Source organism: Medicago sativa, chromosome 6 (assembly GCF_051527215.1).
Source record: "Medicago sativa cultivar Bolivia chromosome 6, Bolivia_mono, whole genome shotgun sequence".
NCBI lineage: Eukaryota > Viridiplantae > Streptophyta > Magnoliopsida > Fabales > Fabaceae > Medicago > Medicago sativa.
The window spans coordinates 65,895,367-65,919,136 of record NC_140754.1 but is presented as its reverse complement, the minus strand read 5'-3'; the positions used below and the strand labels follow the sequence as shown (position 1 = coordinate 65,919,136).

At 33.9% G+C, this 23,770-nt stretch overlaps 1 pseudogene; it reads left to right on the top strand.

Moving 5' to 3' along the window:
* Positions 1-285: 285 nt before the first annotated feature.
* Positions 286-23,556, top strand: LOC146916412 (uncharacterized; annotated as a pseudogene).
* The last annotated feature ends 214 nt before the right edge of the window (positions 23,557-23,770 follow it).

Sequence of the window (23,770 nt, the reverse complement as noted above, 5' to 3'; positions counted from 1 at the left end):
GACACTAAGCTACTTTCATCAACCTAGGAGGAAAGGAAGGCTATCTTTGGTGATAAGTGTTTTTCCCTATTTTTTTTATCATTGGGTGTTTTATTGCTTTAACTAGAAAAAAGTTAAATTCCTTACCCTTGTTTTCTTTTTGTAGACAACATGATTTTTCTTGACAATTTAGTGTACACGAAGACGACATTGTCGAAGATGTCGCCCTCCTTGACTGTTTTCGTCTCTAGAGAATCTTCAAGTCAAAGGGTTATCTCATAGGTCCCTACGACAGGGGTTGTTGTAATGACAGTGGTAGACGATGCTTCTTTGCTTCCTTTTGAAGTGGTTCGGATACCACGTGCTAAAAGTGCTCAGAAAGAGTCTGTGGATGATGCTTCTGGAAAGAAGAAGGACACAGAACACCTTTATGAAGGTGATACTATGGAGAAGAAGATTAAAAAGAACACCTTGAAGGGTAATAAACTTGTCTTTTGTTGGAATGATGATCATCTCCATCCTTTAATCCCTTATTCTCAAAGTTTGAAGGTTGCTATTTCCTTTTAGCTTCCTAGGGTGTCAATCCTCAAATGGTCGGGGTGTAACGCCCTACTTCTGTTAAAACGATAAAACACGCGAATAATATAAATATTCAAGAAATAGACGTCATGTCTTCAATAGTTCTCAAAAACATGAATACTAAATTTTTTTCTCAAAAACGTCGCAGCGGATAATTAGCATACATCTCTGAATAGCCATGTCATAAGCATCTAAAATACATCGTCAAATAAATCTTCAATCTCAACATATGAGTAAAAATTTCAACAACATTGTCAACACCAAAATAAAAGAAAAACCAACATCTTAAATCAGAGCCCTATGCTAAGACCCCAAAAGCAGTAGACAAGGTAGCTCCAAAGCTAGCCTCCAGTAACTCACCAAGCAAAGATAAGCTAATCCTGCACGCCGTCTACACCATATTTAAATATAGTGAGGCGGTCAACCAAATGACCACTGGGGGTTAGTCCACAATTCATAATAAGCATAATCAAACATAAGCATTCAAGGATTTCATGCATAACACATATACATACCCATCCCTCCTAGAATATTAACATCACATGAATATTATCCCCCATTTCATACACATCATGCTATCACAATTCGATCTTAGCATAGCAAGCATATTCAATCTCTAATCAACTCATCAACATAAGCTCATCACTTAACAACATCAATCATAAATCGCATAAACTCTTGCCTAATCAACTCAACAAATACAATTCATCATTTCAAGCATAGGCGAAGGAATCATCATTATCAAGGAATCACCAAGTCATATATATATATATATATATATATATATATATACAATTCTCACCTCATTACTATTACCAAAATAATTATCATCAAATAGACTCGCCAAGTGTATACGCACAAGCAAGTAAGACATACAATTAGAGCCTAATTCAATTATTCACAACCTTCAACAAAATCCACCAATGCACGTGTACACCAATTCACATAATCACCACATTCACCAAATTTCACCAAGTACACAATTCAACAAGTTCACAAAACCAACCATGCAGATATTCACAAAGCACATATACACTGATTCACATAATCATATAAGACTCGACTCATCAACATCAACAATGCATGTATGTTCTAGACTCATCTAGATGCATGTGGTACCATTGGATTCCGGAGATAATTTTACCGTTAATGAATCCACCGACGTAATCAACCTGCATATTCATGTCCTGCAGAAGCTATGTATCAACCCACATTTTACATACTTCAAATCGGCTCGCATGACTATGAATGCATGAACTTCAAGTAAGGACTTGACAATGCACGACTCAACTTCACATACAATAACATAATGTTCAAACCGCATTTCAACCCGCATATTTATGTTATTCACCAACAATTGCATTATCAAATACTTACATCCATACAATCAACAAGTCATCAACTCCAAAACAACATCATGTTCATCATCAAACATTCATCAAATAATCACCACCAAAAGAATCAACATCATAATCATCAACAACATTTAACACCTCAAGAAACGATAAAGTTTCAAATTCACACGTCACATAAAGACGAACATTTAGTCACGTTTCGACATTCATCAATTTAAACACCCAATCTTTAACACTTCATTCACATGATATCATACTAACTTGAATCCAAAGTATCCTAAGAGTTATCCGACCATACGGCTAAGTTATGAAAACTAGAACATTCCGACAAATTCTACAAAACTAAAGTAAATACATTTAAATGCCTTAACCGAGTATACACACAAACCACATATAAGTGCAGTAGTGTGTACACATACATTTCATAGGCGAAAGCCAACAATTGCTCAAAATCCCCAAGTTCGTATCGTTTCCTTCATTTTCGAAGTTAAGCAACAAACCAAATCAAACAAACTCGAATGCATCAACTAAGTATATACACAAATCACATATGAGTGCAGTAGTGTATACATCAATGTCTCATAGGCAAATTCACTTAAATCCCAAAGTTTTGCAAAGTTCGTATCATTTTACCGATTTTCAAAGATTTAATATTTTCAAGGCAAAACCAAGTTAAAGTCCATGAATCCCATCCAAAACATTTTTACAAATAATAACAATACTAGACAACCCTAGTCCTACACTTTTTCGTTGAGAAATCGAGTTTTCGGAAATTTTTATGTTCTTGAACCATTTTCAAAAGTTATGATACGATTCACAAATCCAAGTCCAATCTAATTCAATTGCTGTTTCCAAAGGTTTAAAAAGTTCAAATACATTTAATTACATCATAAGAATCAGTTTGGAACCACTCAAATCGTTTGCACTGAGAAACTTGCCCTAGCGAGCTCCAGCTCGCCTAGCGAGTTGCACCAGAGCAGGTTGCCCTGTTTTGGTTGTTCCCTCTCAGGAACTTCCAATTTTCAACCCCAAAACCCCAATTTTGATCCCCTTAACCCCAAATTCGGCCCCAACACTTATACACTTGATTACAAACATAAAAAGACATTCAAAACCACAACAAACATCGGATTAAAACACCAATTCATCTCAAAATCATCATCTAGTTCATTTTCACCAAAAACCACCATTTTTCTCATTTCTCATTCAAACTTCAAAACAACCACACCAATTCAAAACCCATCAACACATAAACATAAATAAACATTAATGAAGTGTATTCAAACATATTTCAACAACAATCATACACCAATTCATGAATTTCACTCAAATAGTCAAAAATCATGAAAACAACTCAACAACAACAACCATGAAGTTTAAGATATTATCACAACAAATTCATGAAGTTTATTATACCCATAATTCTACATGAAAAAGAAGCACGCATTTTATCATTCAAAACCACAAAAAGTCACAATTATATTAAAAGAACTTAAATTCACAAGTAGAAAAAGTGATTATTACTTAAATTATGAGTGAGTACCATCCCCCTTACCTCAACTAAGCACAATTCTAGCATTAGCTTCACCTTTTCTCCTCCAATCTCGACCCCTATTCTTTCTCTCCAAGCTCTTCTTCTCTCCAAACACTTTTCTCCTTCCTCTAGCTCTTTCTCTCTCTACCTCTCTCAATGTTTGTGAAATGAGTGTGTAGACCTAATTTCTCTTAAGACTGGAGTTTATATAGGCTCTACATAAATGGGCTCAACCTTCAATTGTCTTAATGAGTTTAAAGTTCTCACTAACTAATTCACAAAGTTTCTACTCACTTAACAGATTAAAAAAGTAACGAATAGTTACCGGTTCTTAATTAATTACCCCAACTGACTAGTAACTTAGTAAAACTATTTATTGCCACTCAAACTACTAAAAATAACTCTAGTAACCAAAATACTATTTTACCCTTGCTCACCAAATGACTAAATTACCCTTGAGTCTGAAATGACTAAAATACCTTTCTTAAGCCAAACTCTACTAATCCCGAACAAAATACACACAGAGACAATTAATCACATACAAGCACATATAAACACACATAATAAACAAATAAAATAAATTTAGCGAAAATCGGGCTATTACAACTCTCCCCCTAAAAGAATTTTTGCCCTCGAAAATTACCTGAAGGAAACAACTCCGGATACGAAACCTTCATCCTACTCTCCGATTCCCAGGTAGCACACTCACCAGTTGGTCCAACCCAAATCTCTTTGCCTTGTAAACGCTTCACCTCTCGATCCTCAATCCTAACTGGCCAAGTCTCAATGGTCAAATTATCCCTTACTTCCAAATCATCCATTTCAATTACGAGATACACATCATACACATACTTCCTCAACTGAGACACATGGAACATATTATGAAGACTCGATAAATAGAGATTAACTTGTTGATTGGTTCATCACATATCAAAGTTGTGTGGTTTCTTGTGTTAGTGATTTCTTGTTTAAGGTTAGGTTTGGTATGAAATAGTTATTGGTTTTGTGGATTATGTTGTGTATTGTCAATTGATTGTTAAGAAAAAGTTAGGTTTGTGGATTAAAGTGTAAATTTCTCGTTAGCAACCCTAAACTTAGTATCAACTCAATACCAAATAAACTTATGATTCAATCTAACTCCAAAGAAATTAATCAAATATAACATTTTAGGTTCAAAACATGTGACATGGTTCGTAACCAAAAAAAAAAAATATTGCATGGAGGCTCAAAGTGGATTAACATAGGTGATGGGGTAAATCCGCAAGTGCATGATTTACCGAAGTAGTAATAAAAGAGTATCGTTTCAATTTACTTTTAACAATGATTAGAAGAGAGTTCAAGTTGAAAAGTTGGGATTTTTAACGGTTGAAAATAATAATAATAAAAAGCGCCTTGGGATTATTGGTTCATCTTGGTGACAAATCCTTCACAAACCAAACCCTAAACCTAGAATCTTACGTTGGACCTATTTTCTAAAGACAAGTTTGTCTTTAGCCTATCACATCTCCTTTCGGTCTCAGTGAGTGTGTTTCTTTAGCAACCACACCTATTCTCATGGTTGATTGCTATTGAATTCCTTGAAGCACGAAACTTTATTGTCTCAAGGTTTGCTAGACTATTCTCATGTTTCACAATCCTTGTCTAATTTCACTTGTTCCAATATCAAAACTTCATCTTTCGATCCTTCGATTAATATTTGTGATTAATCAATAACAACTATTAAACTTCATCTTTCAATCCTTTGATTAATACTTGTTATTTATTATAAAAACGGTGAATTAGATTAGAAAATAGATTTACATAAAATTAGGGTTCGAGGCTTGGTTTGATAGGGATTAGGTCATTAGACTCATCCAACAATCCCAAGACAAGAAGAGTCTACTCACTCATGTTCATTGTAGACATAGAAGAGAAAAAGAAAAAGAACATGAAAGAAAACAAATAAAATAAACAAGAGAACTTTTATTCAAACAAACAATTGTCACTTATTAATTTCCAAGAACAAAAGATGATTCAATATGTTTGCAAGCTACTCTATTTATAGTCTACAACTACTTAAGCCCCAAGAAATACATCAATAGAATGTTCCACAAGAAACTATGGGATTTAGGTCAGAAATAAATTAAATAGGCAGCTTGTCCGAGAAGCACAAGCAGCAAAAGGGGATGTTGTGGTGGTGGCACAACCGTGTGGCTGGAGGCACGGGCCGTGCCAACTCTCTGACTTGGCCAATGAGCTTCAAACTTTGATGGTGTGGCCACGCAGTTGTCCGGCGCGGCCATGCCTAATATTTTTGCACAAAATCTTCATATTTTTGGCCCGAATTAGCTCCAAATCTCCTTTCTTTTGCTCCAAGACTCAGTCTTTAAAATATTTGTTCCTGAAATTAAATAACTTGCAATTGAAGTAAAATAGTTCTAGAAAGGAAATAAAAACACATAAAATCTAAATAAAATAAACTCAAATAACCTATTAAAGACACTAATTAATGACTCATGAATAGGATAAAATATAATAAGCGTAGCTTAAAAAGGTTAAAAGTACAAAACAATGTGGCTCATGTGTATAAAAATACAACTAATAGTTTGTATAGAAGCAATGCAATCTCGAGAAAAATAATATTCAAACATGGACGCTCAAATTTGAAAGAAATATAGTATAAAGTGGAAAATATTTGGCTCAAAATTTCAATGGTTATGTTATAGAGAAAAGAGAAGGTGGTCATGATGAATGTCTCTTGCACAACATTCCCCTAAATCATAATGCTATTGAACTTTGAAATAGAGATAGCCATTTACCTTGGTGGTAAGAAAAACTTTTTGAGACCAAAACAATTTAAATTTTGTAAATGAAAAGATATGAAATGTTTGAATTAGGCCTTGTGTCGTAGCGCAACCTCGGCAACCTTTTGGAAAGTGAAGGTGGTCGTATAGATCTTGCCCATTTCATTTCAATATACATCTTGGGAAGAAAATTTCTTTTTTCACTTTTGAAATTGTTCTTTTTCCCTACTACCGGTGAAACCGATTTAAAAAGTGTATGGCAGCAGTTAGCTGTCACTAGGCCAACACAAGTAGATGAAAAGAGCAATTTCAAAAGTAGAAAGAGCAATTGCCTCTAGAGGAATGTTGGGTGGTGAGATGAATCTAAGTTCACAAGTGACATACCCCATCTTTTTATTATAATTTCTTTTCGCTAAATGTATTTTTGATTCCCTTATTTTAATAAAATATATGAAGTTTTGGTTCCTCATTTTAATAGTATTTTGGTCCCCAATTTAACTTTTTTTTTCTTTTGAATTTTGTTCCTTCATCTCATTTTTGTGTCAATTTTTATGATGTGGTATATTCATCTATGAGGTGGCAACGTTTATCAGGACACACTGAATACCCATGTCAGCAACAATATGTCTAATAAACACTTCTACATCATAAATGAATAAGTCATGTCATCCAATAATGACTAAAAATGAGATGAGAGACCAAGTTTTGGAAGAAAAAAAGTAAAATTATTGGACCAAAAGTTTGTTTTTAAAATTGAGGGACCAAAGTGTAATTTTACTCTAAATTATGAAAATCATATTCATGGGTTAGAAGACAAATTAGTAAAATTATTGTGCCATAAAGGACGGAGGGAGAAATACTTTATTTTTGCCTTGTATAGAATACTCTTTTTTTGTCAAGTAGCCTATGACTAGAATTTATCTTTTTCAAGGTGAATAAGTGGGGTGTTCGGGGTTCGAACCTCACTCCTTTTACTCTGGGAAATAATAACATATGCCTTTATGGTGTATTAGAATACAAAAGATAAAAATTATCTATTAGAAATTGTGTCAATTTATATTTTAAAATTTAAAAGATTAACTTTTCTCAATAAATACTTAATATTTGTGGAATTCTTAACATATGCAATATGTTTGCATGATCCACTTAATTTTCGCTTCTGTTTGGATTTAAACTCAAACCTCCGACTTCTAATCATTTAACTTAAAACAGCTAAACTAAGTATGATAATATAAAAGTTAATTAATTTTGTACACATCATTCTACATTAATTCTTTTATATAGAGTACTTCTACATGTCCTTGTGAGCATAACTCAATTGGTAGAAACATCATAGAGGTCGAGTTCGAACTCCGGACTTGCCACTTATTCACCTTAATGGTGAATTTATAGTCATTTGACTATTTGAACCTAAAAAAAATTACTCGTAGATTACATCTTTATGTTTACAAAAACAAAACAATATTCATTCATTCAAATTGATAGAATACATCATTCAACATCACTAAAAACATAAAAGATAAATCTACGAACAAACTAACAACATCCAATTTAATAGCATACAATGACAAAATGTCTACACATAATATGATAAAAATAATGTTTTAATTAAGAAAATGGTGCCTATAAATATTCAGAATTTTGTTTTTAGTCCCTACAAAATAAAACCACACTTTTTAGTTCATGTGAGATTTTTCTTTAGCATTTTAGGGACCAATAAGGTTGACGTAAATTTTTTACAGGGACTAAAAATGCTGATGAAATTTTTTACAGGGACTAAAATTGTTGATGGAAACTTTTACAAGGACTAAAAAGTGCGATTTTATTTTGTAGGGACTACAAATGAAATTCTGAATATTTATAGGGAGTTAGGAACCATTTACTTAATTAACCCTAAAATTAAACTGACCGGAATACCAATGTCTCCGGATGTGCAACATTCACGTCAAATAATTGATTGAATTATTGTTTTTTCAATAAGAATCAAATGAACATTGTACCAAGACGGGAAATCAAACAACATCGCACAAGACGACGAACAATACAACGCTGCACTCAGACATTGAAAACACCATGAAAAAACTCAAATCTATGTGAAAATCACTTCTTTAGATTGAAATAGAACGAAAAAGATGAAATGGTGATTTCGAATCATAAGTTGATCTTAAATCACTCTGTTAACAAAGAAAATGGAAGACAAAATCTAAAGGAAAAAAAACTAAGACCAACTGTTGGAGAGGAAGTGTTACTCCTAGACTACAAGTAGATTCCTATACGTACCTCATCAACTAAACAAAGATTATAGTATAAAATTATCAAAAAGAATAATACTCCCTCCGTCCCGGAATAACCGACCAATTTTCTAAAAAAAAGTGTCCCAAAATAACTGACCCATTTCAATTTTCAATACAACTTTCATCATTCCCAATACAATATAACACTAAATAATATTACTTTTATCATTCCCAATACAATATATTCCACTTTCTCCTTTATTTATACACTTTTCTTAATCTGTGTGAAAAACCAAAGTAGGTCAATTATACCGGGACGGAGGTAGTATCACCAATGTCCTCACAGTTATCACTAAAGTTGGATAAAATTATCAACTATCATTGTCAACGATTTCGTAATGATTTCACTATTAAACTGTTAATAAAGTGACCCATTACGGGGTTTAGTGGCAACAACATAGGTAGTGGCTCCCTACTATGTAGACAAATTTATCGTCATTGGATGTATCAAGTAATGCTAAACGTGTTATACACAGTTCATGGATATGAATTACGTATATACAATTCCCAACAATGCATTGCACCTTTGAAAAGAGAGCATCAATTTTTTGTGTCACAAGATTTTCTACTTTCTTTACCTTTTTCCTATTTATTATGGTGGCTTGTGAGGTGAGGGAGCACTTAAATTCTTCATTGGTGGACCGCTAATAATATATCATTGGATCTAATAAAGATAATTAAAGATTTCGTCACGCCTTAGCAACTAATTAAATTCAAAATTGCCTAAAACCATGAACCAATGAAGGCAGTTTAGAAGGGCACTGTTTCTCCTCGTGAGCTTAGCTCAGTTGATTGGGACAATGCATAAAATATACAAGGTCCGGGGTTCAAACCCCAGCCACTACCAAAAAAAAAAGGGCACCGTTTCAGAAAATTAACGTTAAGAACCGTTTGAACTGTTCCTAAAGCACTCTACCTAAGCATTATCCAAAAACAAAACAAAAAAACGACCAGGACTGGGTGAGGGAAGACATATGTGCTACTATTTCTTACCATTAAATTTGAACTTTTACATTACCTTTAGCTGATCAAATGATATATTATTACTTATTAGTGGTACACCGGTGAAGGACTTATGTTTTTTTTTTTTTTTTGCATCTTAGAAGCCACCTAGTCTTAATAAGATTACAAAAAAATTACTTCAAAAGTCATTTATCTTATTGATTGGTAACACTTAATTTCTTTATCTTATTTTTTTCTCGTATAGATCCTTTATCATTTAAAAAATGCTCAAAGTTCTCTTTTCTTTATATTTTTGGCTAAAGTGCACTTTTCCCCCCTTAACTTTCAAAAACTTGCAATTTTGGCCCTAACTATGAAAACTACAATTTTGGCCCCCTAATTTTTAGCCCCATTGCAAATTTGGTCCTTTTGGTCAATTTTGACCGGTCAATGCACATGTGGCATGCCACGTGGGTAATTATTAAATTAAAAATAATAAAAAAAGCCACTTAATCATTTTTTAATTAAATAAATAATAAATCTAATTAAAAATATTTAAAAAATCAGGAAAATTGAAAAATTAATAAAAAAATTGGAAAAAATTCTGAAAATATTAAAAAATTCTGGAAAAATGAAAAATTAATAAAAAAATTAAAAATTCTGGAAAAATAAAAAAATCTGAAAAAATACGGAAAAAAATTAAAAATTCAAGAAAAATTAATAAAAATAAAAAATGATTAAAAAAATAAAATAATCTAATAAAATCAAAAATTCTGAAAAAAATAAAAAAGATTAAAAAATTCTGGAAAAATGAAAAATTAATAAAAAAAATGATTAAGTGGCTTTTTTTATTTTTTTAATTTAATAATTACCCACGTGGCATGCCACATGGGCATTGACCGGTCAAAATTGACCAAAAGGACCAAATTTGCAATGGGGCTAAAACTTAGGGGGCCAAAATTGTAGTTTTCATAGTTAGGGGGCCAAAATTGCAAGTTTTTGAAAGTTAAGGGGGGAAAAGTGCACTTTAGCCTATATTTTTTTGTTCAAAACCGCTGATGTGGTTGCGACATGTCAATAATTTAATTAATTTATTTATTTATCATTTATTTTATTTTTTAACAAGCTAAAATGAAATATATTATTATATCTAGCACAATGCGTACTAGAATAGAACACTAAAGTCTTACAAAAGCAACAAACTGAACAAGGCAAGGTAACAAAAATTTACCAATGCCGAAACAAACAAAATGGTTAAACCACCAACTATGATATTAAAAGTAAGAGGAAATTACATTCACCTCCCTCAAGGTCTATGAAAATAACACTAACACCCCCTCTAGTTTTGAAACTTACATTAACCTCCCTTAAGTTTTCTTTAAATAGACAAACACCTCCCTTGCTATTAACACTGTTAATTTTTCCGTTAACTTTTTTGTAGTATATTCAATTGACTGTTAATGGGGGCAAACCTCCATTGTTGAACTTGAATTCATTCAAGAAATCAAATTCTAATTCAAATGAGTATCAGATCAAACATTCAATAAAAGGCATTCCAAACATTCGAGAAACCATAGGTTATGGTTTTTTAATTTCACACCGGATTTTAGGCAACCCCATTTCATTCTCACTTTTGCTCTTATTCTTAATCTAATTATATGTGATTATATGATTCTGCTCTCTCGGATCTAATCATCAATTTAATTTGTCACTAATCCTTAATTTAAACTTTTAATTTCAGTTCTTTGATGCTTACTTTCTTAATTGAAATTATATAAGTCTCTGGACAAACATTACAAGGCAACTTTGAATCCGAAAAATAGAAAAACATGAAAAAACATCCCATGCAAGCAAAGATTCCTGCCAAAAGTTGAAATAGCGAGAGAGGGATCAAGCAACGACGGGTTTGGGAACGAGAGGAATAGCAGCACCCTTGGTAATGGGTTGTTTGGAATTAGCATTTTGATTTTTATTAGGTTAATCAAATCAAAATTTATTTGTCCATGTCATTAGAAATCAATTTAACAACATAACAGTGAAAGCCTGCAAACAAGAACAGTAGAACACGTTTATAAACATCCATGAAAAAATAATAACAGAAAAAGTAACAGAGTTAACAATAAGGGATGTGTTTGTATATTTAAATAAAACTTAAGGGAGGTTAGTGCAAGTTTAAAAACTAGAGGGGGTGTTAGTGTTATTTTCACAAAGCTCAAGGGAGATGAGTGTAATTTTCCCTAAAAGTAATATGAGCAAATTTTGCCTTCAACACCCAATAAAAAAAAATGCATCTTAATTTTGTCAAATAGGTGGAAATTAGAGTGTTCTTTATTATTAAAAAGTGTGTCGTATCTTTCTTTCCAAATAACCCATGCACAAGTGAACCAAAGTAAGTGCATAATTGACAGTCGGAATTTTGAAAAATCTGCCAAGCTACAAAACTGAGCAAAATGAGCCACAATTCCAAAAGGATTAACTGATCAAATATCAAGCCAATTGTAAACAAGATGTCAGAGATAACTTAAAACATTACAAGTAAAAAAAAATTGATTTTTTGATTCAAGACTCCCACAACAACTTAGACAAAGCTGAGAATCTAACGGAATTTTGCGACGTCTAAATAGATTATCCTTAGTGGGTAATGTATTTTGGAAAATCCGCCAAGCAAACACACATACCTTCACAGGAACATCTTTATGCCAAGTAAATTATGACAGAGTTGTAAAATGATAAGGTTCCTGGCTAGTTAGGAAACGATACACCTGTTTATCGATGTTTTTGGTAAACAAGATTGCTAGTTCTAAAAGGTTGCTTGCAGGATCAAACTAAAAATCCTATGACATGTTCCGCAAAGTAATTTTTAGAAAACTTTGAATGTTCATGATGTTTATGAACTTTGTTATGAAGAAACATGAAGATAACCGTCCCTTTCGACAGAAATCAACTAGTTGTTTGTTTTAGAACTTAAAGTTAAAGACTTTAGAAGTAAAAGTGCAAATGAAAAGAAAGTAATATCATTGCATTAATGAAAAAATGGTTCAGCAAATCATTGTTATGTACATTATGCACTCGTTTCTCTCCACGTTGATACTTCGAGTTTTTAAAACATTTGATAAATGATTTGTGACCCTTTTTTCCTATGAAAAACTAGTATACATACATAAGAAAAATAACTAAAAATGACCAAAGGTCTTAAACTGCTTGTCTTCGATAGTTTTAGCCTGTTTTCTATATGTTTGGAACTTTGATCTTGCGTTTTTAAAGATGATATGAAGTAAAATCATACATTTCTCTACCAGATCATCCTCCCATGCCAACAACCTACGATGCCACTTCCACACCTCCCCTCCCTCACCCCATCCCAAATAGAGCATATCAACCACCGTCAACCACTTATTCACATTCTCCTCAAACCATCCTCCCACCTTCCTCCTCTAAACCGAATCCATCAAGCATGTGAAATAAATCCTTCCACCAAACAAACCCATTCCTACCACCCACATTCACACGCCCCCCTTACACTGCACCTTTAAACCACAAACCACCTCTATCCGCCACCATCCTCCAACACCACTTTCCCAGTAGAGTAACCCCAACCCTCCATACTGCTTTCCCATACAAATAGAATTCTCGTCAGCCCAAGAAACTTTCCTATGATCCTCGCCCCCCTCCCCGCCCTAAAAAAATAAATTAAAAGAGACTCAATATAGAAAATAATTCCAGAAGGAGCCTTGAAAAAGGAAAGAGCGTAAACATGAAGAGATAACATGACAAATACTTAAACGAAAGTTAAGAAAATGAGTGCAAATTAGAAAATATTTTTAATGAAAGTTACCAAACTAACCCTAAAGTTATTAGTAAAGATGAATAGTTCTTTGGTCCAAATAGAAAGGTGGACCCTTGCTAATTAATACTATTGTAATATTATATATATATATATATATATATATATAATTCTGAAGCATCGTTGTATTTTCCATACATATAACTTTTGCTTATAAAAAAATATTTATCTAAGGTTAGCCCTCTCTCCTGTGAGCAGTCACCCACATCCCTAATTTGTTCTCCTTCATCCATCAAAGAAGGGTGATTTTGGGTAAATTTTTGACCCCAAATCACCTCTCTAAGGTGAAGTAGTTCGTTTTGCATTCTTGGAAGATTGTATTTTCGCGTGAGATTATAGAAGATTTGTTTGAAGATTTGATTCATGTAGCTTGTGCTCCAAGTGGCGTGTGTTTCTAGAAGCTTGCTCATGTCGGTTCTTCCATACCATGTTTTTGAAGTTAATATCCTAAACATATTTGGAAATAATATATTTTGCTCCTAGAAGATTGTGATGGTATATTCGTTTTGGTCAGCTGGTGTGTTTAGCCCGATTGAAGAAAAAGCCTATCCATTCTCTAGCTATATAAGGAATACTCAAACCCTTGTGAAGATGATCGAAGCCATCATTTTGAAGTGTCTTTTAGGGTTTAGTGTCTTGTTATTTGTTATTTGTATACCTTTCTATGTACTATCTGGATGCATAGAGCTGGTTTGTTTAGTTGAGGTTTATGATTGTCATTTGTATACCAGTCTAGTGCCTCTTACAAGAGTTGGTTTTTGTATTGAAGTTGTTATCCTTATTTGATTGTATTTCTGATTGATACACAACGTTATATCCTGATATAGCTACTATGTCTTACAGGGTTGCAGCTTTTTAATAGCTTCTCACAACTCTATGATCCATAGAGCTATATCTCTCATAACCGCCTTTATGGAGAACCAAATGGTCTAATAGGAACCATTGTGTCAAGCTACGGGAAGTCACCTTATTTAAGGGAGGAACATAACCCCTTTACTATGTTACAAGATAAAGTAATTGTCTCTAATCGATGCTCAGTCACGGTACTTAAAATGCGCAATTGGTTTGGTTCAGGTACCCTGCCATTTCACACAGAGATGTGGCTCTATCAGGTCGTTTTGCCATATGACCAGAGTCCTATAATGACCGTAGTACTAATCTATAGAGTAGTGTAGCTCTGGGGATTCTCAGCGCTATGGCAGTTTATTAACCTCTTAAGCTAATTGAGATTCGTAGAGCTATAACTTCCTACAACGCTAGTTCTACTTTCAGTATTCTAGTCATTTTCACTCAATGGTGCTCAAGGGAAAAATCATATCGAATAAAAAATTTCCAATCCTTACTTTGTCATGGTAAGTGAGCTATCTCATTAGAAGTAAAAGTTGTCAGGATTTACTTATAATGGTTTTGAGTTAAAAACAATTTATTTGAGTAAAGCACGACGCTACAACTTTATATATCGCAAGTAAATTAATAAATATTAACCTCACCATGGAAACGAAAATGAAGATGGAGATAAATGAAAACAAAGAAAACTAAAATAATAAAATAAATAGAGTTGTCACAAGATTACAATCCTTGAAGGAATAAGGTGAGCCAATGCATCACCAAGTAATATACTCTAAGAACTCTAGAATCTAGCTACCATGCTCATCTATGGTAGAAGATGAGATGTGTAACAACCCAATTTTTCGCTAGATTTATTTTATTATTTATTTATGTGTTATATGTGCTCTTACGTGACTATTTGCCTCTGTGTGTATTTTTGGTTGGGATTTGTAAAATTCGGTGTTAGAAGGGTATTTTGGTCATTTTGAGAATAGGGGTAATTTTGTAATTTCGCTGAGAATTATATTAGTGCTTAGTGAGTGTTGTTATTTTACTAAGTTACTAGAGGAGGTGTAGTAATTGTTTTATTACCGGTAGGTGACCGTCAGTATTACATTTTACCGTTAAGTGAGTAGTAACATTTTTGGGGATTAGAATAGAAATGAGTTAGGCTCATTAAGGTGTTGTGAGTTGAGCCCAATAGATAGAACCTATATATACTCTAGTTGGTAGAGAAAATAGGGTTTTACCAACATTTCATTTTCATTAGAAAGAAGAGGTAGAGAGAGAAAGAGCAAGAGGAGAAAAGGGGTTTGAAGAGAAGGATCTAGAGGGAGCTAGAAGAGGCTAGAGGATCAAGTGTTGGGAGCTAAAGTGAAGCATTAGAGTTGATTTTGAAGAATTAAGGTAAGGGGGTTAGGCTTTAATCATAATCCTTTAGTTTAACTTCTACCCTAATTCTTTACATAATTGTGGTTAAGTGCTTAATTTGATTTCGGTTGTAGAATTTTGTGCTTAATGTTGTTGACATAATTATGTACATGAATTGAATGATAATTGTGTTGTTGTTGTTGAAATTGTATGTTAAAATGGGTATATATGAACATGATGGGTTTTAGGGTGAAATTGATGATGAATGATGTTGTGGTTGTTGAATTGTGAATGATTTCATGTTCAAATGTTGTTGTTGTTGTTGTTAGATATGTTGTTGTTGAATTGATGCATTAGGTATCATGAATTTGGTGAATTGGTGATGAAATTGTTGTTGTTGTTGTGAGTTGAGAAAGTTTTGCTGAATTGGTAAATTTTGATGATTTGATGATGTAATCTCAAAACTTGTATATGTTTAAGTGTTTTGAAGTGTATGTGACCTATAAACATCTTTGGGATTAAGTTTTGGGGTTTGGGAGAATCAAAATGGGGATTTTGGGTGAAAATGGGTTGGAACCCGTAACTGAGTTTTGAAATTCTGGTGTAGGACGCTTAAGCATGCTTAGGACGCTTAAGCGACTCACCATTGTGCCAACAGCGTACAGAAAGTGTGAACTTCCTGAAGTTTCTGGAAGTTGGACGCTTAAGCGTGCAGAGGACGCTTAAGCGTGCAGCTCCCAGTTCAGCCATTTTTATTTCTTCGCTTCGTGCACTTGGGGACCAATCCGAGCTTTCTAAAATGTTTCTTTCAACTTGTTTAACCTCTGTTTATACAATTAATCCTACTGGAACTTCATTTGAATCAAATTGGACTTGGATTTGTGAAATTCTCTTAACTTTTGAAAAATGGTCCAAAACGCCGATTTTTCGGAAACTCGTTTTTCTCCGGGAATTGAAGTAAGGTTAATGTTGTATAATGTTTATAAGATTTCTAAAAATGGTTGTGATTGGTTTCATCAAGTTTGAACTTGTTTTGCTTTGAAAATAGAATTCTTTTGTAAAAGTGATAAAGTGAGACGAACTTGGTGATTTTCATGATTTCGTCATGTTTAGCCGGTGAAACGTAATTGTATGCTCTACTGCACTTGTATGTAGCCTAGAGGTATACTTAGTTGAGGCATTGGAACTTGTTTGAATCAAGAGCTTCAATTAATTTAAAATGGTGAAAATTAGAGACGAACTTTGATGAAAATGATTTTAAGAGCCGATTGCTTTATGAATCCATTATGGATAGTTGGATATGATTGTAAGAAGATGTATGGTTGATTTCTAAGTGATGAATATGATGTTTGCTATCATATGTTGTATTGAATGGAGTTGTTGAACTTTATAATAAAGTTAAATGTTGTTTATAGCCGTTGTTTATAGCCGTTAGATATAGCTGTTGTATTGTTGTGAACATATGCATGGTGGATTGAGTCATATATTCATGCATCATATGTTGTGTCGGATATTATATCCATATAGCCGTTGATCGGATACTTGTATCCATATTGCCGTTGACTATAGCCGTTGATAATGATGTTGTTGTTGCATCATAAGGTGACGACCTTTGAGGAGTTTGGTACCACATGCATGTATGTGTCGAGTCTAGGTGCATGTCATGTTATCATGAATCTTGTTTATTGCCATTGTATGAAGTATGTTGGTGATGAATGTATGATGAATACTTATAAATGTGATATTTGAGGATGTTGTGTGCTTGAGTATGTGGAGGTTACATGTTTATGTTAATTAATGGGAATTGAATTGAAACATATATCATGCCTAGTTGTTGTTATTGATTATGATTAATGTAACGCTATCCTCCAGTGGTTTTGACCGTCTACCTGTCTGTATGGATGGGTAGTCGCTTGGTGAGTTGCTTGTGGATGTTTGAATAGCAGGAGCTATCTCTGCTATCATTTTGGTGTCGTAGTCTAGGGCTCTGATTAGATTGAGTCGGTGTCCTTAGTTGTTGGATTATTTTATTTTTGAGATGTACTCATTGTTGAGACCTTGGAGGATTTTATGTTGATGTTGATGATTGGCCATGGCATATGTATTGTTTTGATTTAGAGATGTATGATTATATCCGCTGCGACTGATGAGATATTATATATATATGCATGACTGTTGTTATTTTGATGAGACGTAGCGTCTATTTCTTGAATATTTTCTATATTCGCGTGTTTTATCGCTTTAATAGAAATATGGCGTTATAAGATGGAATGAGATCTCTTAAGTTGTTAACCCTAGCCGTAACCTGGCCTCTCCAATTCTATGGTGAATTTTCGGACCTTTGGTACTAACACATGGGTGTATTTCTATAATACAAGGCCACCAACTACAAGTTGTACCCATTGATTATTTTACATGGGTTAACCTTATCCATTTATCCTTATCCAATCATATCTACCCAATGACATATTCTTTTATTATTTCTAGGATTCCAATCATTGAGGATAACTCATATTCTTCCTCATTAAGCAATGGACAGACTGGACCCACGCATGCGTACTATGTACAAGCCGGCTAGAGTCCCAGGATGCTACAACTCTCTACATCTTCAATGATATATCTTCTATCCAGGCTGCCGCTTCCTACATCTTCAGAGTCATTTCTTAACCTACATCAACAAACATCGTAAATAAGCATTACTAGTGTTGGAGTAAGCCCTAATAGCCAATCTATATTGATTAAGTTTGGCTTTGTATCATGATATTGATATAAATATATATTATGAATATATAATAATAAGACAATTCTTTATTGTTTTGTTTTGTTTCAAAATAATAAAGTCCCTAGAATAGTTAGTCTGTTTAATGGAACATTAAGTATAACTTAATTGTGAGACCCCATTAAACATAAGGACAATATTCTTAAAATATCCGTAGTCAAGCTTTATTGTGAAGTGGGATATCATTAAAGCATAAAGACTATTATGTGGATAGACTGCTGATCACATCTCACAGATCAAGGATAAAGAAGTTATCAAGTCTTCACATAGATATAAATATTAGGAGTAAAATTTATATTGGATTGACCCACCATGAGAATACTACATAGTAAAAGTTATGAAAAGTGTCATAAGATATTCTCATAGTGATAATGGTGTATTCCACCCTTTGACCTGAAACCACTATGTACCCTAAATGTTGGACTCGAGTGCTTTGTCACCATTCAAACGTTGTCTGTAACAAGATGAGTGACCTAGATGGAATTTGCCCCTCCTACATAACAGGAGAAATGTCTAAGGGCCCAATATTGAACTGGACAAGGGTGACATGCTATGCCTTGTGTTTAATATAGACATGAGGGAAAAAGGGTAATTATACACATGATCATTATCACAGAAAAGGTTTCGTCAAATCACATGATTTTCTCGTCACTTTGGTAGCAGTGATATGTTGCTAGATACCGCTCACTGTTTATAATATTAAATATGTGATTTAATATTATTGCCAACATTACGGGAACCTATAGGGTCACACACAAAGGACAGATAGATGAGAGAAATAATAAGTAAGACTTATTTATAAAATAATAAGTAGGACTTGTTAGTAATTAAATAATTAAATCTGAATTATTATTTAATTTACGAAAAATAAACATGGTCCACCGTAAGGTACGGTGTGTTTAAGTGAAATATGGTGCACCGTAAGGTACGGTGTACTTCAGTGCTTGTCTTGCTGACCACACTAGTGATTCTATAAATAGAACCCTTGCGTTGAAATGATGAGTCATAGATAGTATTAATTATTGCCTTATTTAGTTTAGTTTTATTTTAGATTTGATTTTATTTTATTGCATTTTATTTTAGTTTAGAATATTTTACTTCAAATTGTGTTTTATTTTATTTTAGGAATAAATATATGGTGGAAGGTGTCTTGGAGCAAAAGAAAGAGGACTGGAGCAAATACAGCGCAAGAATACGAAGATACGGGACAAAAATATGTTCCCACCAAGTCAGAAGCTTGGCACGGCCAGTGCCAACATGTGGCACGGCCGTGCCACCCTCCAGAGCCACTTTTGCTGCTTTTTCTTCAAGGCCAAGTTACCCTGTTGCAGCTTTACTGTTTTACCCTTTTAGTTGCTTAGTTTCTAAGTCGATTGTAAAGCTATAAATAGAGTAGCTCTCCACCATGAACAATCATCTTGCCTTTGTTTATTTCAATTGCTATTTTAATAAAAGTCTTTATTTTCCCTTTTACTTTCTTTGCAATTTATTTTACCGTATTTCTCTCTTCTTCCTCCATGTCTACGATGAACATGAGTGAGTAGACTTCTTAGTCTTAGGATTATTGGGGAGTCTAACGACTCAATCCTAAACAAAACATGTCTAAACCCTAATTTCTATGTAACCCTAATTTCTAATCTAGATTCACCGTCTTAACGTGGATTAACAATTATCAAACTGTGGAAGCGAAAGCGGAGGGTTTGATAATCGTTAATCCATCATCCCAAACATCAATTCATAAAGCGAGAGCGGAGCTTTGATGTTGGAACAAGTGAATCTAGACAATAGTTGCAAAACAGTGAAATAGTCTTTGCAACTATTGAGACAAAGAGTAGTTTCAATCCTCTATGCATCTTCTAGTAATCATGTCAGTGAAATAGGCTTGGTTGCTAGAAGTAAACTCTCACCGGACTTTCATCGGAAAGGTGAGGGGCTAAGGGAAACCGGTCTTTAGAAATTAGTGTGTAAACCATGAAATTAGAAGTTTAGGTTTTGTCAAGTGAAGGATTAGTTATTAAGATGAACCAATGATCCTAAGACCCTTTTATTATTATTGTTTTTACCTTCAGCAATCAAACCCTTTCTAACCAACTTTCTCTCCTCTAATCATTCATTGAAAGTTAATTAAATTGACCAACTCCCTAGCGGAACGATACTCTACTTACTACTATTACTTCGATAGGCCGTGCGCTTGCGGTTTGGCTCTATCATGAAACATTACTAACTTTTTGTGAGGGCTTAACCTAATTCACAAAAGTTGTGAAACCTTAGCCGCCGCTCTCTAGACTTTCTTCTCTTTGAATCTCCGTTGGAATTGGCTAGCACCGGACAATGGAGAACTTCTGTTCGTGTGGACTAAGTAGAGGCATCATTACTTTGCTTTGCTCGTGATCAGAAACAATTCTACTACAAAGGTTCTGCTTTTCAAGAGGTAAACACATGAATCCTTAAATTGTTTAAGTATGTGTTTGATTTGTGATTAATGATTTAATCAAGATCTGTTTCAATGGGATTTCTTCCGCAAAAAGGATTAAAATTTTGAAAAACCCTCTTAAAATCCCTTCAACTAGTTCCAAAATACGAAAAAACACTTAAAACTATAAAATCCTAAAATAGACACTGATTAGATGTTAAAGGAAATGCAATCACTCAATTACTTATCCAATATGGGTGCTAAGTTCAACATGATAACCAGCTTATTTTTCGGTTATCAGCAGGCACCCTGTTCTGTTTTTGGGTGAGCTCTAGGGTTAGAACAATTCTGGTCATATGGACAACTCTAAGGAAAGGGAATCTATCAATAAACCACCAATTTTTTATGGTACCAACTATGACTATTGGAAGGCTCGCATGGTGGATTTTCTCAAATATATGGACAACAAAACATGGAAAGATATCATCAAGTGTTAGCAACATCTTCTTGTAATTGATAAAGACGGAAAGACTACATCTACCTTAAAGCTAGAAGAAGAATGGTTCAAAGATGAGGACCAAATAGCTCTTGGAAATTCAATAGGATTAAATGTCTTATTCAATGGTGTTAACAAGAATACGTTTAGATTAATAAACACTTGCATCGTGGCAAAAGATGTGTGGGAATTCCTTAGAATAGATCATGAAGGCATTGCTAAAGTGCGTATGTCAAGGCTCCAACTTCTTACTACCAAGTTTGAGAAACCTAGAATGAATGATGATGAAACCATTCATAAATTTCACAGCAGTATTCTTGATATTTCTAATACATCCTGTGGCATAGGAGAAAAGATGTTAGAAGAAAAACTGGCTAGAAAGATCCTCAGATCCTTACCCAAGAAGTATGACATGAATGTCACAACCATTAATGAAGCCAGAGACATAAGCAACGTGATGAAGGAAGATGAACTCATAGGGCATTTACAAATTGTTGAGTTAGCAATCAATGACAGATTTAAGAAGGAAAAAAAAAAGCATAACTTTCATATTCAACACTAATGAGAAAGATGTCCAATGTGAAATGGATACTTATGAAAGCATTTTAGATGCAATTTTGCTTCGTGGTAGGAAATTCAACAAGGTTTTGAATAGAATGGACTAGAAGTCATGGCCTAATGTCAAGAACGTCGTTCAACAACAACATGAGCAGTGGCTTTTAGGCAAAGGCAGAACTGAAGGAAAGCCAAACCAAGGAAAAGGAATAAAACGTCACGAGTGTGAAGGTTTTGGTCATGTCAAAGCTGAATGTCCCACATTCCTTAAGAAACAAAAGTAGGGAATGTCAACCTCTTGGTCAGATGATGATTCAGAAGAGAGTATGTTGATGAAACAGCAAACCCTGTAATGGCTTTCACTGGTAGGTGTGAATCTGATGAAGAATCATGTGATGCAGATGTATCCTATGAAGAACTTGTTGATTCATACAAATAGTTGTATGTTAAATGTGAGGAGATTTTTCAAGTAGGAGTGAAGCAGAAGAAAATCATTGCTAATTTGCCGATTGAAAAATAAAAACTCCTATAAACTATCTTTGATCTGAAAAATGAGGTAACTTTGTTAACTTCAAAACTTGATAACATGACAAAATATGTTAGAATGTTGAACAATGGTTCCAATATGTTAGATGAGATTATTCAAGTTGGGAAAAGGTCTAGAAATTTGAAAGGCGTGGGTTTTTACTACCAGTCCTTAAAGAAACAAAGTGGAACCTCTATAACTAAGTTTGTTCTTCCTAAAAGTAAAACTAAGTTTGCCATGTCGGAGCAAATTCCACAACATCATGTCCAACATCTGAAACCGAAATCTAGAACTAAATTATTACCCTGGAAATGTCCTTACTATGGGAGATATGGTCACATAAAACCCTATTGTTATAGATTGTATGGATATCCTCAACATCAAGTACAACCTAAGGCAAACCATGTGTTGATTAAACCTATAGAAGAATGTTATCCAAGGTTGTTGATACTAGTCTTATAGAACACACATCTCTTAGAGTCCCCTCAAGAAATGATTGATATTTTGATAGTGGATGTTCCCAACATATGACATGAGTCAAGAAATACTTAGTTGACATTAAGGGAAGCTAGTTTTACATGCACTTCTAAGGCTTGATGATGTGTTACTTGTGAAAGGGTTGACTGTAAATTTGATAGCATCAGTCAGTTTTGTGATCAAGGGTTGAAGGTCAATTTCACTAAGTCTGGATGTTTGGTTACTGATGAGAAAAATGTTGTTCTAGTGAGAGGTATGGGATCCAAAGACAATTGTTACATGTGGGTTCCTCATAACAAGATTCATTCTTCCACTTGTTTAATATCCAAGGAAGATGAAGTCAAGATGTGGAACCAAAAGCTTGGGCATCTAAATCTCAAGGGCATGAAGAAGATCAAGTATGAAGAAGCCATCATAGGGTTACCTAAGCTAAGAATTAAGGAAGGTAAAATTTGCGATGAGTGTCAAATTAGAAAGCAAACTAAGATGTCCCACAAGAAGCTGCAACATTGTACCACCTCTATGGTTCTTGAATTACTTCACATGGATCTCATGGGGCCTATGAAAGTTGAAAGACTAGGTGGAAAAAGGTATGTTATTGTGTGCGTTGTTGATTTTTCAAGATTTACATTGGTAAGCTTTATTAGAGAAAAATCAGATACATTTGAAGTACCCAAAGAGTTTTGCCAACGCCTCCTAAGAGAAAAGGAGAGTGTGATTGTGAGAATTAGAAGTGATCATGACAAGGAATTTGAGAATGTAAAGTTCATTGAGTTCTTCTCTTCTGAAGGAATTGGTTAGGAGTTCTCATCCCCTATTACATCTCAGTAAAATGGAGTGGTTGAATGTAAGAATATGACTTTGCAAGAGTCAACTAGGGTTATGTTACATGCCAAAAATCTTCCGTATTATTTGGGCTGAAGCTGTGAGCACTGCTTGTTACATCCATAACCGGGTTATCTTAAGGTCTATCACGTCATCTACACTTTATGAGCTATGGAAAGGAAGGAAACCA